Here is a 19,716-nt window from a genome sequence, read left to right as displayed (position 1 = left end):
AACAATAACACTTGTGATGTTAATTTGTTTCAAGTATGAAGCCCTTTGTCTCAACCTATATACTAGTGGCCAGATTTATAGAAATTAAATCTCCATGTTTTGTTGGCCATTTAGTAAGTCAGCAGTTGAGCAACACTGTCCCTAAAAATAAATGTGGAATTAAGCTGCTAGATTAAGACATTTGTGAGTACCCTAATTCCGCACACAAACTATCTTCTTATTTTAGTAGGACCGGTCACATGCTTTAAACAAAACAGTAGCTGAAACACTATAATACTCATTCAAAATTAAATTAAAGGAACTTACTGGCCAGATGAAACATTTCATGATGACAAATACTGTCATGTTTATCACCAATGGTAGAACCGGTAGCATTCACTTTAACATTAAATGTTTGGCGCACTTTGAACACTGATCTGGCAAGTTATTTGTTTTGTTTAACACCACCACTAGAGCACATTGATTTATTAATCATCGGCTACTGGATGTCAAACATTTGGTAATTTTGACCTATAGTCTTAGAGATGAAACCCACTACATTTTTCCATTAGTAGCAAGGGATCTTATATGCACCATCCCACAGACAGAATAGCACCTATCATGGCCTTTGATATACCAGTACTAGAACAAGAAATATTCCAATGGGCCCACCGATAGGGATCAACTCCAAACGGACTGTGCATCAAGCGAAAGCTTTACCACTGGGCTATGTCCCACCTCCTGATCTGGCAAGATGCTATTTGGTGTACTGCTACCTTTAACACTGAGCAACACCCCACATCATATGAAATGGTAGTGCTTATTAAATGGTGAACAACAATTCCTTGGAATTAAATGTCTCGTCCAACATAAACCTATTTGATGTCACTGGTATATATATTTACAGATGCTCATCTTAATGCATGCTAAAGAAAACCCCAAAAAACTTTAAAACATTCAATTAAAATTTTAACTTAACTTTTAATTGTTTAAATCTTCGTGTTGAACATTCTTAGATGTAACTATAAACCAAGTTTCACCGATGTAGAACTTATAGGTTACGAGCAATGGAACTCAATGTGAAACTTAACTAGGCACAAAGTGAATGCCATTGCCACTGAGGTCAGAATGGTAATACCCATATCTCACCTTTGTACTTAGTAAAGATGAAACAAGGGGAGGTGTGAAGCTAATACATAAATTTAGGAATGTAGTTAAATGTTGTCAACATGGGTAATTTAACTTCAATTTGCCTAAACGTATTAAAAGAAAAATAACAATGTACATGAATAAACATATTCATTCATACTTATTTTCATGCTTATATCCAATTAGGAAAGAAGAAAATGTTTTATTTAACGATGCACTCAACACATTTTATTTACAGTTATATTGCGTCAGACATATGGTTAAGGACCATACAGATATTGAGACAGGAAACCCGCTACTCTTTTCGATTAGCAGCAAGGGATCTTTTATATGCACAATTCCACAGACAGGATAGTACATACCACGGCCTTTGTTACACCAGTTGTGGAGCACTGGCTGGAATGAGAAATAGCCCAATGGGTCCACTGACGGGGATCGATCCTAGATCGACCGTGCATAGAGTGAACGCTTTACCACTGGACTACGTCTTGCCCCAAATTTATCCAATTAAGGTTAAAGCATGCTGGCATGGGCACACACCTCAGCTATCTGTCCAGGACAGAGGGTTAGTGGTTAGAGAGAGATGTCAGTATAGTGGCCTCATACCTACCCACCGAGTCATTAAAACTCACTCTGGGTAGGAGCGGTACCGGGATGTGAACCCAGTACCTACCAGCCTTATGTCCAATGGCTTAACGACGACACGTGTTTGGCATTCAATATTATAATTAACAAATTGATTAAATGCTTTTGATGTTTCAGACAAATAATTTCAGATTTTTTAATAATTTAACTTTTTTCCTTTTATTGTTCCCAGGAACAAACACGGCAGTGAATTGGATACCTTATTATATCTTTTGTTATAATGATGCAACCATTGAGTACATTTTAAAAAACAAACTAACAATGTAATTATATTTCTTGAAATAAATGGCCGACCAAAATATTTTTCATAATAATGGTCTTTTCTTCACTTTGTGGTTTCCAAGCAGTGGTATAATAAGAATAATCTAGACAGGTCATTTGTTATTATTGTGCTATTTTGATCCATAAAACAGAGGCTACGTGGGTGTTGCTGTAAGCACGTCCACTGAAATTGGCTGTTATCTCTGACCTGTGGAGCCAGAGGTTTGCCTTCCCTGCATCAACCTTTGCCTTCCCTGCATCAACCGTGCTGTCAAATCACAACAGCTGGCAACTTGTGCTTTATTGTATGGAAGCAGGTCATTAAAGCACAACAACTCTCGAGGGTGTCATTAACAATATTTGTCATTCTATTTACATGCACAGCTGGACCAAAAACATCAGTACACAATAACACCCCCACTACTGTCATTGTTAATGACAATGGTAAATCACTATGTTACATATATTTCAAAGCCACTATATTGTGCTTAATAAAGAGTACTGGTAATTCAAATTCCGAAGAAAAAAATTAGAAGAAGAAAAAAAACTACCAGGAAAAAAACAGAAATAAATATGAAGGAAGGAAATATTTTATTTAACAATGCACTCAACACATTTTATTTACGGTTATATGGCATCAGACATGCATGTGTATGGTTAAGGACCACACAGATATTGAGAGAGGAAACCCGCTGTCGCCACTTCATGGGCTACTCTTTACAATAAGCAGCAGGGATCTTTTATATGCACCATCCTACAGACAGGATAGCACATATCACAGCCTTTGATATACCAGTTGTGGTGCACTACCTGGAACGAGAAATAGCCCAATGGGCCCACCGAAGGGGAAAAATCCCACACCGACTGCACATCAAGTGAGAAATAAATTTGAATGCAAATGAAGAAACACTGAACTTTGAATAAGTAATAAATTATGTAAAATTTAATATACATATATATATTTCTTAAATAAATGTACAACTGCATGTATTGAAGGAAAATCTTCAAAGTTCACAGACAGGATAATACATACCACGGCTTTTGATATACCAGTCGTGGTGCACTGGTTGGAGCGAGAAATAGCCCAATGGGCCAACCGATGGGGATCGATCCCAGACCGACCATGCATCAAGCGAGTGCTTTACCACTGGGCTACGTCCCGCCCCCCTGAAAACACGTCACATGTATCACTATATTCATACATGTGACATGACTTTAATGTTTTCAGTACGTATGCTGTATACAATTCAATCATACCAACTACGTCACATGTATCACTACATTCATACATGTGACATAACTAATGTTTTCAGTACATATGCTGTATACAATTCAATCATACCAACTACGTCACATGTATCACTACATTCATACATGTGACATGATTTTAATGTTTTCAGTACATACGCTGTATACAATTCAATCATACCAACTACGTCACATGTATCACTACATTCATACATGTGACATGATTTTAATGTTTTCAGTACATACGCTGTATACAATTCAATCATACCAACTACGTCACATGTATCACTACATTCATACATGTGACATGATTTTAATGTTTTCAGTACGTATGCTGTATACAATTCAATCATACCAACTACGTCACATGTATCACTACATTCATACATGTGACATGATTTTAATGTTTTCAGTACGTATGCTGTATACAATTCAATCATACCAACTACGTCACATGTATCACTACATTCATACATGTGACATGATTTTAATGTTTTCAGTACATATGCTGTATACAATTCAATCATACCAACTACGTCACATGTATCACTACATTCATACATGTGACATGATTTTAATGTTTTCAGTACATATGCTGTATACAATTCAATCATACCAACTACGTCACATGTATCACTACATTCATACATGTGACATGATTTTAATGTTTTCAGTACATATGCTGTATACAATTCAATCATACCAACTACGTCACATGTATCACTACATTCATACATGTGACATGATTTTAATGTTTTCAGTACATATGCTGTATACAATTCAATCATACCAACTACGTCACATGTATCACTACATTCATACATGTGACATGATTTTAATGTTTTCAGTACATACGCTGTATACAATTCAATCATACCAACTACGTCACATGTATCACTACATTCATACATGTGACATGATTTTAATGTTTTCAGTACATATGCTGTATACAATTCAATCATACCAACTACGTCACATGTATCACTATATTCAAGTGTTAACATTTGATCCTTTTTTCCTTTTAGGCAAAAAGCAATTTTAATGAAGGATTTTCAGTATTTTGTATAAAACTGAAATAGTCTTTACAGAGCTTTTTCTCTGTCCCAACCAGTGTACCAGTTGTCTAGTATAGTGCTGTCCTGTCTGTGGGAAAGTACATAATATTATATTATAAAAGATCCCTTGCTACTAAATGAAAAAATGTGGCAGGTTTCCTCTCTATGACTATGTGAAAATTACCCAATGTTTTAAATCCAATAGCTGATGATTAATAAATCAATGTACTCTAGTGATGTTATTAAATAAAATAAGTTTTAAAAAAAAACCTTAATGGCTGGTCCAACATGCATGTGCATATTAATAGAATCTATCACCATTGTGAGGTATAGATACGGCAATTCCAACCCGAATGTGTTTGTGAAAGCCAAGGTTTACTGAGGCCCTTACAAAATCATTTTGTTATGAGGGATGGAATTGTCGTATCGATCTATACCTCAAAATGGTGATTTTTGTAAGCTACAGTTTGTTTATTGTAGAACAATTCATAAACATTTCACCTATAACTCATTTAATCATATGTGGAAAAATATAGTCCACATTATTCAACGACATAAAAATGTAACAACTTAATAAATATAAAGTTGAAAATATTAATTTGTTTAAGTATTTTTAAAACAATGATATAATGTTAAATGGCAAACAGAATTCTGAAAAACATGTTTTACAATGACTGACGTCATAACTCATAAGTTATGACGTCAAGCATCAGGGTGCTAGATAGATTTTTCTAGCACTGTGCAAAAGCTGGCTAACTCAGTCCAGTGGGCAAGAAAATATTACACATATTCTGTAACTGGTTGACTAAACCCTATTAAGACACCCTCCCCCCCCCCAACAAATTTTTAAATAGTAGTCCATAGTTAGTATATCAAAGGTTTAAATATGTGTTAGCCTTTTATTTATGGAGGGATTTATTCAGTTTGAGAGTGCAAAATATAGGTCTTCACGAGTACTCGAGTACTCAGGCACGGGCTGAGTCGCAAAACTCAAGTCTGTTCACAGGACTCGAGTACCTGTGCAATGAAGAGCACTCTCATTTAATTATATATGTTTGTCATTTTGTTATATGCTTGTCACCAGTTACATTATAGGGCAATGAGATATATCTGTGCGGTCCTTAACCATATGTCCGACACCATAAAACAAAATAACATTAATTCCTTCTTTCCACCATATTCTGGGTGTGCACTCTTCTATTAAGTTATATTCTATCATACCACTAATAGGAATAAATACTGTAAGGGGGCAGGGGTGGGGTGCTGGTGGGGTGGGGAGGCACTTCTGGTAAGAAATCTACCGCTGAACATACTGGATTTCCATAAAATCAATGATGACCCAAGGTGGTAAAGATTGGTTTCTCGAACGGACAGTTCCTGGTTCGGACTAAGTGCACTCTATCTTAATGACATAGCGGCAGCTACATGTATGACAGTTTACAATTAACACTGCAAATTCAAACACACTATGACAATGATACCAGCTCTATTACAGGGGTTGATAGACAGTTTGACAAAACTTCCTTTTATTTACATGGATAGAATTTAATGAAGGAGACTCGGATAGTAATGTCTGCATTGGAAACCTTTCAGGCCCAAACATACTAAATGCAAATAAATCACACATACATGTACGCTCAATAATTGACTAATTGAATGTACAGCCATACAGCAATCAATGAGATTCATAGTAACATGTCGCATTTCAATTCAGCTCACCCGAAAATAGATCACAAATGTTTCCTGCCCACGCAACAGGCACACATCCTATGTGATTGCAGCATGCAATGATGTCAATGATGCCTAGATGAACAGCAATCTTGAGGGCCGATCCACTCGAAATGAACAAGACTAATAAAATAGAAAGGGTCCTCTCGTTCCATCAAGGCGTAATTTAAGGCTTGATGAAACAGTTCAAGTGGAGCTTCATTATCGACACACGGAAGTCAAAATGGTCTGTGATCTAAACTTGAGCAAATATTATGGCAATATTGTCTGCACGCACAGATCTCAAATGCACTCAATCTAGGATCCTTTGATCATGATTTACTGGTATACAGAACAGTGTAAAAATAGCTGTAACTAGGTGTGTGTGTGTGTGGGGGGGGGGGTCATTGGGAATATAAAGTGTCCTTTCATCAACTTGATATAAAATAAACACAAATAAAGATAAAACTGAAAATTAAACAAATATATTTTGATGATATTTAATGATGCAACGTTTTCAGTGATAAATGTTATTAATACGAATCGCATCTTTAAATAATGAAACAACTATGTAATACACCAACCTATGTTCAGCGTATGTCCCTGCAGGATAACCTAATAATACAAATAAGGGCCATTCATTTAAAATTATATAATGTAGAAAATATTTATGAAAAATTTATTACATTAATATTGAAGAACAAAATCTAGTTCCTATGTGTGTGTGTGTGTTTGCAAAAAACAATTAAATAACAGATCAATTGTGTGTCCTCCAATATCGTGTCATTTCCGTAATTGTGTTATAACAGACCTACAGAACAATAGTCTCCCTTGTCAATATTGCTAATGACGTCATTACAAAATTTGTGCCCTCTAAAGTTGGGAAGCAAAAGGTAGCTTGTCGACAGACGGAAATTAAAGTTAATCCGACGTGTAAGTATGATGATTTTAATTGACTGTTTTTACTGTATAACCTATAAAATTACACAGGCACTAGGTAAGAAAATAAAAATTATATTTCGTAGACATTCATACAGATACGTTCAAGATAGGAATATTATTTAAACAGGGCTTCTGGAATTTTTATAAAATCCACTAGCCTTGGGATCAGTGATTAATTTTTTTTACTAGCCTAGATTAAAAATTCACTAGCCCTAGTTTACTTAAATTTAATATAATTTTACTAAATAATAGTAATAATCAAATATGTTACCGAAAGAGGGAGATAGAGATTAAAAAAACTAACATTGGGGGTTTGGGGTGTTGGCAGGATATTCATATTTACAAAACAAACTTAACTGCAACATTTGACCCAAAATATGCACTGCCATCAGGCATGGCAGTAGTAGTTATTTACTAGCCCAACATTGAACATCACTAGCCCAACATTGAACATCACTAGCCATGGGAGTGGGGCTACCATAATCTAGAAGCTGTGTTTAGTTATGTATGGTAGCATAATCCTCATAACATCTGAAATGACCTGCTGGTAAGCTAAATAAACCATTGTGTGGGTTTGCTTTTGTACACAAAACTGTGTGTATATATACATGTATGTTTTTGTATGTGTGTGTATATGTATATGTACAAGTATATGTGCAAGACATGCACACACATGCACACAATGACACACACACACACACACACACACAGACACACACACACACACACACACACACACACACACACACACACACGTTTAGGCAACGTATGTTAAAACACTAATTGGTACATGTTTTTATTTTGAAATAATTAAACAATTTCTACTACCCATCAAGCAAATGAACTCAACATTGATGAATTATGTTATATATTATGTTGCATTACAGGTACCTCAAAATGTTATTGTCAGTATATTAATTTAGTTTTTCAGTTGATGGTAGACAGTGAGGGTGTAGTACAGTCCAGAGTCCTGTTCTGTTTTAGCCCGAAACCCACAACATGTCCGTGTTATGAACCTCTTACACCACCATTTCAAAACATTCACTATGTATGTGAATTTAAATTATCTAACAAAATGTTTCTCATGAAGGGACATGTATGCAGGTGTGGACGGTCATAGAATTGATCACTCTCTGAGGACATGTCAGATTTTCTCCCGTCCCAACCAGTAGCTCTTGACTATGGTATGTGCTATCCTGTCTATAGGAAACTTCAAATAAACCATGTATTCAGTAGGAGTAGTTTATATAGTCTCTGACACTATCTAGACCACATGTACAAATTAACATTTGTTACAAATATTTAACAGTCAAACTTTAAAATGTACTGAGATGCCACTAAATGTTTCATTTTCTCCCAGAAAACTTATTGCATTTTATAAACACTACAATTAAAAACAAAATGCAAAGTGTGATTGAAGAAAATGAAACCTAACAAAAATTTGTACTATAATGCCTATAATGAAAGTTTAAACACATTTATTTTCATTAACAGGGTAAGAAAAGTAACACACCAGATGAGACGTTAGCACAAAATTCACCAAGAGACATCACTGTGTTGAAGAAAGTTAGAGTTATTGACGAAAGCCTGATCTCAAAGCAATGCATTGTACTTCATGATGGGTTACCTTTTCCCCGAATAATTGTTGATGTTGATGATGATGATGAAGTTGAGGTTAATGTGTTGCATAAAACAGGTCGAAATAAAAAATTTGGCCAACTCGGGGCCTAATTCACAAAGCTTTACTTTGTTTTCTGAGAACTTGAGGCCTAATTCACAAAGCTTTACTTTGTTTTCTGAGAACTTGAGGCCTGATTCACAAAGCTTTACTTTGTTTTCCGAGATGTAACTCGGGGCCTAATTCACTAAACCCTCACAACTTTGTCATCTTACAGTGCAATGTAAAACGACTTGTGAAGTCAATGCGATTTTTGCTTAAGAGAGCCAAAGGCCACGATCGGATTCATCAATTGTGTTAAGATCCACACCCACTTCTGCACACTCCCATGATCGAACTGGCAGCTGCGATCAATCTATGGCTGAACCTTACTTTGGGGTGAGTGGGTGTTCAGCACTGCTAGACAAGATAAAACAAATAATATCATTTTCATCCAAGATTAGCAATTTTTTATGGAAATTATTTGTTACAACATTTAAACATAAACATGGAACAAAGATACTAACGAAAACACCATACATGAGGCTAAGTGACAGCACAATGAATGAATGCTCAGAATCTTATTGTGTTAAATTCTGGTTGCCCATGACAGCAAACATAAATTGCCCGATTTAACATGAAAATTTACCAGTGGAAAATAAGCTTATATATGTTACTTGTATTAGAATACCAGATTATGTCTTATGTTGTGCATCAATAGCTAATTCTAAAACAACTTTAAAACTAAAAGATTTTATATTAATTGTTCATTATACTGGTTGTGAAATTGTGCTCAATAAACTGATAAATATATAGAACTTCACATACGTACCGAAATTATAGTTTCCGGTAATAGAAAGAAAGAAAGAAAGGTTTTATTTAATGACACACTCAACACATTGTATTTACGGTTATATGGTGTCAGACATATGGTTATGGACAACACAGATTTTGAGAGGAAACCTGCTGTCACCACTACATGGGCTACTCTTTCCGATTATCAGCAAGGGATCTTTTATTTGCGCTTCCCACAGGCAGGATAGCACAAACCATGGCCTTTGTTGAACCAGTTATGGATCACTGGTCGGTGCAAGTGGTTTACACCTACCCATTGAGCCTTGCAGAGTACTCACTCAGGGTTTAGAGTCGGTATGTGGATTAAAAATCCCATGCCTCGACTGGGATCCGAACCCAGTACCTACCAGCCTATAGACCGATGGCCTAACCACGACGCCACCGAGGCTGGTTTTCCGGTAATAGTTTCCAGTAGTGGGTTGGTAAAATCATGGAACCGAAAAAAAAATTCCCCATGATTGTTATATACTGATGACAACTATTCAAAGAAAATAATATATATATATATATATATATATATATATATAATATATTTATAATTATTTTAAAAAAAGTTTCCAATGGGTTGACCGTTCCCATGATCACAAGGCACAGAACCGAAAAAGTGTTTCCCATGAAATTTGAAATCCCATGGCCTGTTATACGTTTTTTAAATTATTGGTAATTAGTCCTTCTTAATGATTATAATTACACTTTAAATGTTCTTGTTTAGAGCATGTATCCAGAGTTTCTGATAAACCTAATGTCTGTATGTAGTAGCTGTAACTTATTTTTATTTCATATTATATATTTTTTTATACACACAAAATTAGATACATCAGAACCACAAACAATGAAGAGAGAGACACCGATATTCTAAAGAAGAAAATGCACTGTATATCATTATGTGATAGTTGTTAAAACTGATCTTACTAGTTGGGAACATGTTACAATAGCAGTAAACTCATACAATCTCTTTAAACATATAGTTTCATCGTGGTGTGTTCTGACATTGTTTACTTTATAAATTTATAAATTTTGGCAGCCATTTTGGAAAATGTCAGCTATAAAGAAACATGATCACCTCTAACTAATTTAAAAAAGTAGTAGTAAAACATGTCACTTACTGTTATATAAGAAATTCCTACTGGGTAGTGTTCCAGGGACAATTAAATAGAGGCTATTGAGTGTCCATTAAATTGTAATGTACACAAGGAAAAAGAAACCTACTGTTGCCAGATGTGATATTGTTTTCACTTATTATAGCATGGCCAGGCTTATAGAACAAAACAAAGAAGAAAAAATCTTGCTGAAACCCAATTCTTCATTTCACTGGCAGATCAACTGAGGCGTCTTTCTTAATTTTGAAAAAAAAAAAAATTATTGCCAAGAAAAAAAAGAAAAAGATAATTGAGTTGGTATATTTAAAACTTTTTTCTCAAGGCCGTCATTCACACAGAAATGATGTGCATCAATGTGCTCTAGTGGTGTTGTTAAACAAAACAAACTTTAACTTTAGTAGTTAATGATATGTCAATAAAATCAGGATTTCTGCCAAAAAGAAATTTTTGAATATGGCGCTATGGAATTGAATTTTTACAATGTATGTGCTGAATGCAACAGGTAAAGGGGCCTCCCTCAGAAGTAAATGGGTTAGGTTTAGCATTAGGGTTAAGAAAATCATACAGTAATGATACGAGTCAAATGGTCAACTTCAAACAAGCATCATGAGAGTACTGCTAAAGCAATACATGTCCCCTACCAAACCAAACCAAGTTTTCATATCTCCTAAAGTTAAGGGATATAACCTTTGTGAAAAGTGGGTAAATCACCATAAAAGATAAACTTTTAAGATTAGTAACAGGAATTGCAAAACAAAAGTCAGACTTTTTTTTTTTAAATCTCCTAAGTTCAATGAAGTCACACTTGATCTGTAAACAGTACATTATAAAGCTATACAAAAAAAAAAAAAAAATTCAGCTCAATATCTCAAGGCATTCTCTAAAAAGAAATCTGGAAAACTATATGTGGGACAGATGGACAGACAGAAGGACATAGGTGAAACCTATAGTCCCCTCCGGTTGGACTGCAATCTGCAAAATTATTTGGGTATGGTACCATACCCATTTTACTCTCTGACAGAAGCTCCGATATAACACACATACACATGCATGTGCAGACACGCAGTCACACATGCACACACACACACGCGCGCGCACACACACACACACACACACACACGTCGAACAGCTGCTAGGGCAGGCTATCATAACATAGCTCTGTAGTGGTTTAAATCACCTGCTTGAAATGCAATGGGTCATAAGGATCGATCATCCATAGAGGATTCTTTGAAATTTGACCAAACCCAACCTGTACTCTATAACTGGCACAGCAGGGACTGTGGTATATATAATGTTGTCCTTTCTATAGGAGAAAAGTACGGAAGACAACTGGTAGGAATAACCTTAGTAGTTATCTGGTTGATCGTAACCATGTTGGACACCAAGAGGTGTAGTTTAGAATGTGCTCAGCAACTGCATGTTTCAACACAGACATCAGGTTTTGTTTTCAAATCCAGTATTAATGGTGTTTAATCCAATCAGCTCTGTTAATCATAGATCATTTTTCAAGAATATACAATTGTGATTGCATAATTTATGCTAGTTATGGTATAGTAAAGGAAACTGTTGCCTTTGTCTCAGTTTATCATTATGGATTTTGAAGGCAAAATTCAATGTACCAATAGTTAAATCCGCTCTCCCCTCAAAACACAACAAAACCCCCACCAATACTGCATGTTTCTCCATCAATATTATCACACTTTTTGATGAAATAAAATGGCAGTTATATACATATTTATTACATCATGCATATTATAAATAATTTCCAGTTAGGTTTCCATTTCAGATCATATTGCAATGCTCTGGGGTTTTCATGATATTGCACTCTTCCGGTCTAAAATGGGGAATCCCCTTAGCATTGTGAGTGCTATCGGTTTGATTGACAGAGTTTGAAAATTGTAGATTCTTAACAATGACATTTCACGTATGAGATTATATACTCTTCAAAAAAAGTAGGGGAACCTGAAATATTAATGTTATACGTTTTGACCACAGACAGACATCCTAGTGAAGAACGTTCAGGTCTGTTTATCAACACACCGAAACACATTCCATAGTTTGCACATGCACGTGCGTGGGATGTCATTCTTGATTTTGACAATTTCCAGGAAGGACCATTAATCACTGTGGAACATTATTTCTGTCAACCTTTTTCATTCTGTTGATCATACAGTTGTTATTGTTTTGTTTTTAGTCATTTTTATTGTTTGAATTTACGATTTACTGATAAAAACCCGTCAACTTTCAAATTTCACTTCTGACCCCAATCGTCCTTCAAGATCTTTGGTGGTCATAAAACCTACTACGTAATAAAACAACAAAATCACTATGATGAGATCATTATATTGTTTTATGGAGTGCACAAAATAAATATTGACCTCAGCCTGTGTCAATATCTTTTTGTTTGCTCCATAAAACACCATATGGGTCTTATTACAGTGCCATAATTGGCTAATGTCTTATTTAACAACTGCCATACATCACCAACCATGAAGATGTCTTTATTCACATCAAATTGCTCAAACTTGCCCTTAACAATAAATGAAAAAAAATAAAATTATCAGACAAATATCAAGGGACTGTACGAGTGGTTCCATATATATATATATACATATATACAGGACAGCTATGTTTTTTACAGTTATTGAGGGTTAGGTCATTTAATTTAGCTATTGAGGCGTAGGTAATTTAACCTTCTGACTATATTGCAGACAAGATATCTCACCCGATGTCATGCCAGTCGACATACTGTACACTGTAAACAGTGCATTCTCCAATTCATATTTTCCTGCCGTTTTGCACACGACATTCACCAGAAATGTTTTTTCTTAACAGGAAACAGTTTATTTTACAGCATGCTAACTTTTGTTTGTTGTTTTTCAGTGGAAAATAGCTTGAAATTTTAGTTTCAAAAAGTAGTTTTCAGCAAGTATTTTCACTTGACAATAATGGTGGCACGTCACGGTCATTTTCAGGGATCAATAGCTGATTGTGACAGCTAATTTGATAATACATTTGATCGTTTTACCAACAACGAAAATCACCAAATATTACAATATGAATTGTAGTTCATTTGGGGTTTTTTCAATTCTGGTCAAAAATTATTGGGAATAATGGACAAATACTGGACAGCTGGCCACAAATGCCCGTAAGTTAACGCGACATTTTTGATTTTTTTGCCTAACTGATCTAAAATATCATTAAAATTACAAAACCTACAAAAATACTACTTAACGATTCATAATGAACTTTATTTTATGTAACACATAAATAACACATTAATACAAATGACCAAATGAAGATGTGCATATGTACGTACTGTAACCCAAATAAATAATTGATCCACTTTTATCACACATTCTTGAAATTTTGTGAATTCTAATTTCACCTACGTGATAATTCGTGAATAATAAACATGTAAACTGGTGACGGTGAGAGCCATGAGCTAGAGAATCACTTGTACCAGCTTTGGCTGAAATCTAATTGGTGGAACCTGAGAACAAGTGAAAAATCTCTGCCAATCACTGGCTAGGACAGCAATACATGGATTAGCTTTTGATTCATAATGAGAAATAACAGCACTTGCCCTGGGCTATGAGAATTGTTTGTTCCAAGATTGGTTGTAATCTTGTTGATGAAACATGGAATTTGAATTGGGTAAAAAATAACAACTGCTGCAGGGACATGAGACAATCATTTGGCCGACATTTGGTTGAAATTTGTGTGGTGGAACTTGAGATGTCAATAATATCTTAGTCACAGGACAGGGAGACCAGTTTGGTGAGCTAATAATAATAATTTTCATATACATGTATCATATCATGTAACGGTGCAATATTAAACTATTTATATACATGTCCAGGGTTATTAATTAATAATCTTTATATAATATCATGTAACAGTGCAATATTAAACTATTCATATACATTTCCAGGGTTATTAATTAATAATCTTTATATTATATCATGTAACAGTGCAATATTAAGCTATTCATAGACATGTCCAGGAAAAATGTAGACTAGGTTCATATTCGACCCCCATCCCCCTTGGTTCAGATCACCCTTGCCTCTGAACAATGTCTGTATTTGTTGAAATATTACATATGGACCTTGCTTATTAATATATAATGTGATTTTATCAAAATAAAATTTAACTTTTTATTTTTGTTAACTCCAATTTTCAATAGTCTCCCACAATATATGACAATCTCTAACCCTGAATTTTTTTTATTTTTTTTATTACCAGTTAGTGAAAAACCTTAGAAATGGAACTACAAAGTTCTACCTACCATGTTGTAATGTCACCATCATGGCGGTCAGAAAACATGAATGTTAAATATTTGATCATTTGTGTTTTATTTATTACATTTGCACCAACACCTGGTAGAATAAATATTTTATATAAATGTCACCATTTTTACATGGAACACCAATTTTGATTTTGCTACACATGGGGTACATATCGTGACTCATAGTCAACACTACATGTGTACGTATCGTATCTAAATTCATACTTCTAATTTGAATTAAAATATCCAAAGCAACAGTTTTTTTCAAATGAAAAACAGTCAAATCCAAATTTTGTATTACCTACACTGTGACTGTCAACATTGAGAATGGATTTTGCCGTTTTACCAAAATCTGACAATTAACCTCACTGTCAACATCATCAATCGCTACATCATGACAATCTGATGTGGAATCTGCTTTTTTATGTGACTGGGAAAAAATAATTACCGAAAAACGTTAAGGAATCTCATTTTATAATCTTTTTTTAGTAGACCTCATTATGAGATTTTTTTTTTTTCTACAGGCACTCGATGACCTGATAATTTAATATCTACAATTTAATATCCACAATGTATGGCTACTGTACATTTAGCCACTACTAATCTTATTGGTTGGTTTGGTTGGTTTGGTTTGTTTTAGTCTGTTTTTGGTTATTTCCACCCCCCCCCCACACAAGTATTCCCCCCACCACCACCCACCCAAGTATTCTACCTCTAAGTCCATTAGTAACACCAAAATAAAGGATTCGTCACAAGTGTTTTTTAATATGGAAAATATCAACCGAATCTATGTTAATCAGTATTTGCTGAGGCTCTGCTGAGACAAATACTGATTAACTAGACGAGGTTGATATTTTACACATTAAAAAACCCATGTGTAGCGAATTCCATTTATCCTATAACACTTCTAAAATAACATATTAATTCGATTTTTAATAACTCTTAGTACTATCTCAGTACTAAAGTCATTGCTAATATGTCATCACGATCAGCACAAATTAGTCTGACGTCACACATTTTAACTAAATTTTATGTAAACGTTACGCTCAGCTATACAGGTTAAATTTGCATACCATTATTAACCAAGTTAATACATTAAATTATTACATGGGTTTATGACATGGATATCATGGGTATGTTATAGGATCAATAAATAATAAATTGGTACAATTCATTTATTTATTTATTATCTCATCATTAAATAACTATGATTCTTTAAGCTAGCAATAACAAACACAGTCTTTTTAATTTGATAGTGAAAAACACGTCTCAGTTACACCAGGGATTTTACCATAACAACAAATTATTTCATCTTTAATCATAGTGTGAGATCAAAGACAACATACAGTTGCCACATATGATCAGACTTGGCAGTTAAGAAGTTACAAACGATTTCGAATGAATCTTTAGGTACTACTTCCACAGTGAGAACACTTCAGCCAGTACAAAGCTGCCAACTGGAAACTTTTGAATCATTATTACTGGCAGTGGAATTGGGGGAGGTGTTTTGATTAAGTCAACAAGAGTAAAGTAACATGTTGCTGAAAATAAAAGCAGTCAGTAATGTGATTAGTAACAACAGAAAGGGTTGAAGAAACTGGACACTTTCATGCTTCTCATCTCGCAATGAAAATACAGGTAAACGTTCATTTATTCCAAAATATGTCTTTATATAATAATACAAAAAGGGATTTATTTAAATTCAGATTGGGAATTTTTTACTCCAAAATTTGAAATAAAAAACAACCAATAGGGAATAATGTGGAATGGTGCAATTATTGGAGTCAGAAACATATGTGATAAACCTATATCACCCAACTTTAGAATAAATGTAAAAAAAAAAAAAAATCACAATAAAATACTTCACAATAAAATACTTATTTTAATTTTCTAAATTCTAACAAATCAAAAATTAAAAAACAAAACACAAAAACTACAAGAGTTGTACAAAGAAAATATAGTCTTACCGTGAGTAGTGTTAAACAAGAAATAATTAAAGTATACAGAGGCACACACTGTGTGGGCTGGCTCGATGTGCAAATACATGTATAACACAATCACAGACACTGGCTGAACCAATGAGAGGAGATTCAGATGTTTCACATCCAGTGAGGCACCCAGTCGTTTAACACTCACCGTTACAGGAACAGGAATGATATGACGGGTTCAATGATGCAAAGCCTGAAATCCAGTGTTAGAGAATCCAGCTACATGATACATTGTTACGGTATATAAAATAGCATGGGACACCGACTGGTACACCAAACATCTTATTTGAATAGAATAATGTAGAAAATGCCAATTAGTAAAAAAAATAGGCACAGTACATGGGATTTTTAATAGAATTGTTTTGTTTCATAACTTGTTTAACACTACATGATTGGCATAGTACTTATAATAGCTACTGCTATATGTAAAAAAAGTACCCCCTCCAAAAAACATATACTAATAAAATAAAACCCCACACAATCTTTGTTTTAATCTCTTATTAAAAAAATATCTCAACTATTTTACCACATCTTCACATTTTTCTTTGTACCATTTATTTTATTTTCAAAATTATTTACTTTGTCCCCCTACAACATATGTATGTATGTAGGTACAGAAGTAAATATACTGCTATAAACATGATAAACATACATAATTTTAACAGTGCTTATCACAACATGGTGTTTAGGCATACATATATATATATCAAAAGAAATGGAAAATAAAAAATATTTCTTATTTAAAAACCTCTCTACATTACACATTATCTATGAAAAAAATTCCAAACTGTGTGATCTCAGTGGATAGAGAACACCTGAGGTGCAACAGGTTAAAGAATCGATTTCCACCAGTGCACACACTGCAGCTATATCCTGGTTCACCTGGTCATCCACCACTGGGGGGAGTGCATAATACACTAGCCACACAAAGTTGAGAAATCTAATGTTTCTTCATCATAAATAATCTTTCAAACTGTATGTAGACTTATTTTATCAGTAACATATGATACACATATTCCAACACCCCAACATATTTTGTAATATGTGGTTGTTAAAAAGTGCAAATAAAAGACCCATTGCTGTTTATTGTAAACTGGATTAACATTGTGATGATGACTTTATGTACATAGAGAATACTACACGAGTAGTCATTGGATACCATTTATCTTATAACAAAATGTTTAAAAAACTGATCTGACGATCAAAATCAAGTTTGATATGTTTAAACAAATTGTAAAATAAATGGTATTTAATGGATGTGAATGTGGCATTCTATTTCTTACACACCCTCAAAAATCATGTTTAACATAAATTTATTCATCTTTTAAACTAAAATGTATTTATGCACTTAACTTATACATCACACAGTAATCAGTTTCAGGTTAACTTGTACATTGTCACTGAACAACCGATTTCAGACATCCTTATTTTATTGGATGGTATTGCTATGGTGACCAGGTCATTACCGAGGAACAACCAGTTGCAAGTCTCAATCTACAATGGGTGTGCATTATTTAGTAGTTACATATTGTTTTGTATGAAATAAACTTACAAAACATGTAAGATTATGCATAAACATTTTAAACATTGTATTGCATTGTAACTGTTAAGATGTTTAACTTATTATTTGACTGGAGTGTACTAAGCTTATTAACTTCACAGTGTAAATTTCCAATATTTTGTGAAGTTTGCCCCTGGGTCTTGTAACTTAAATTAGTTGTAAATATTTTGGTAATACGTGTTCGCCAGGACCGCACTACAGAAGTCAGAGAGAGAGAATTTGTCGTCAGGCATCAAACATACATAAAGCTATAGGAACACGACTTAAAACATTGTACAGTGAAACCTCTCAAACCCAGACCTTCTATAAACCGGAATCCCCTCAAAATCAGGCATTTTTCATGGCCCCTTTTTAAATATCTGTACAGAATGGAACCTCTCTAAACGGGATACCTCTTAAAACCTGACTTTTTACTTAGTCCTGAGGCTGTCTGGTTTAGGAGAGTTTCACTGTACATGTATATGCTTTCGAAAAAGGGATTATTTTGTTGCCATCAAGTAACTCCATAGTAAGTGCTTGCCTCACATTCCGACAACAGAGTAGAAGTTTGATACAGCAGTGATGAAGCACTTGTTGGGACAGGAAGGAAGGAAGGAAATGTTTTAACACTGCACTCAACACATTTTATTTTCGGTTATATGGCATCAGACATATGGTTAAGGACCACACAGATATTGAGAGAGGAAGCCTGCTGTCACTACTTCATGGTCTACTCTTTTCCATTAGCAGCAAGGGATCTTTTATATGCACCATTCCACAGACAGGATAACACATACCATGGCCTTTGATATACCAGTCATGGTGCACTGGCTGGAGCGAGAAATAGCCCAATGAGCCCACCGACGGGGATCAATCCCAGACCGACCGCGTTGTTGGACAGTAAAAGACAATGTGAATGGTCTACTGAGGATGAGAAGACCTGTCTCCCATCTTACCTCAGGCAAGTGCTCTACCAATTACATCCTGCCCTCTTCACTTAGTGAATTAAAGTCATTTACGGACTTAATTACGCTGACTTTTACGGCTGGTAGTCTTAATTAAGTACTCCTCTATTCAAATCTTCTGTGTGAAGAAGTTTAATATGTTGGTAACAGACTATTCAAAACATCTTGAATGTATTCATTGGTATCAAGCATCCATCAAGTAACTGCCAGTTTGTGAACCAATAATTGCCAAATGCACAAGACATGAGAATTCTCTTCCATATTTTTGTGTTAAGATCATGTGTGTGGAGTGGGATGGATGGGTCAGGATGCCTCAAACTGCCATTCAACACTGGTC

The 19,716-nt window shown here is 34.6% G+C and overlaps 1 protein-coding gene across 5 annotated transcripts in view; it reads right to left on the bottom strand.

The window, feature by feature from the left end:
* LOC121379915 (FAD-dependent oxidoreductase domain-containing protein 2-like) overlaps positions 1 to 19,716 on the bottom strand; it is a 135,000-nt gene that overhangs the window by 31,554 nt on the left and 83,730 nt on the right. Inside the window, exon 1 of one of the 5 annotated variants that reach the window (XM_041508593.1) lies at positions 16,854 to 16,969. The exons of the other annotated variants lie outside the window; for them this stretch is intronic. The gene's annotated coding sequence lies outside the window, so the exon portion shown is untranslated. Of the gene's footprint in view, positions 1 to 16,853; positions 16,970 to 19,716 lie in introns of those variants that run through there. 5 annotated transcript variants of the gene reach the window in all.

This window comes from Gigantopelta aegis, chromosome 8, assembly GCF_016097555.1.
Source record: "Gigantopelta aegis isolate Gae_Host chromosome 8, Gae_host_genome, whole genome shotgun sequence".
Taxonomy (NCBI): Eukaryota; Metazoa; Mollusca; class Gastropoda; order Neomphalida; family Peltospiridae; genus Gigantopelta; species Gigantopelta aegis.
This window is presented reverse-complemented; position numbering and strand designations above follow the sequence as displayed.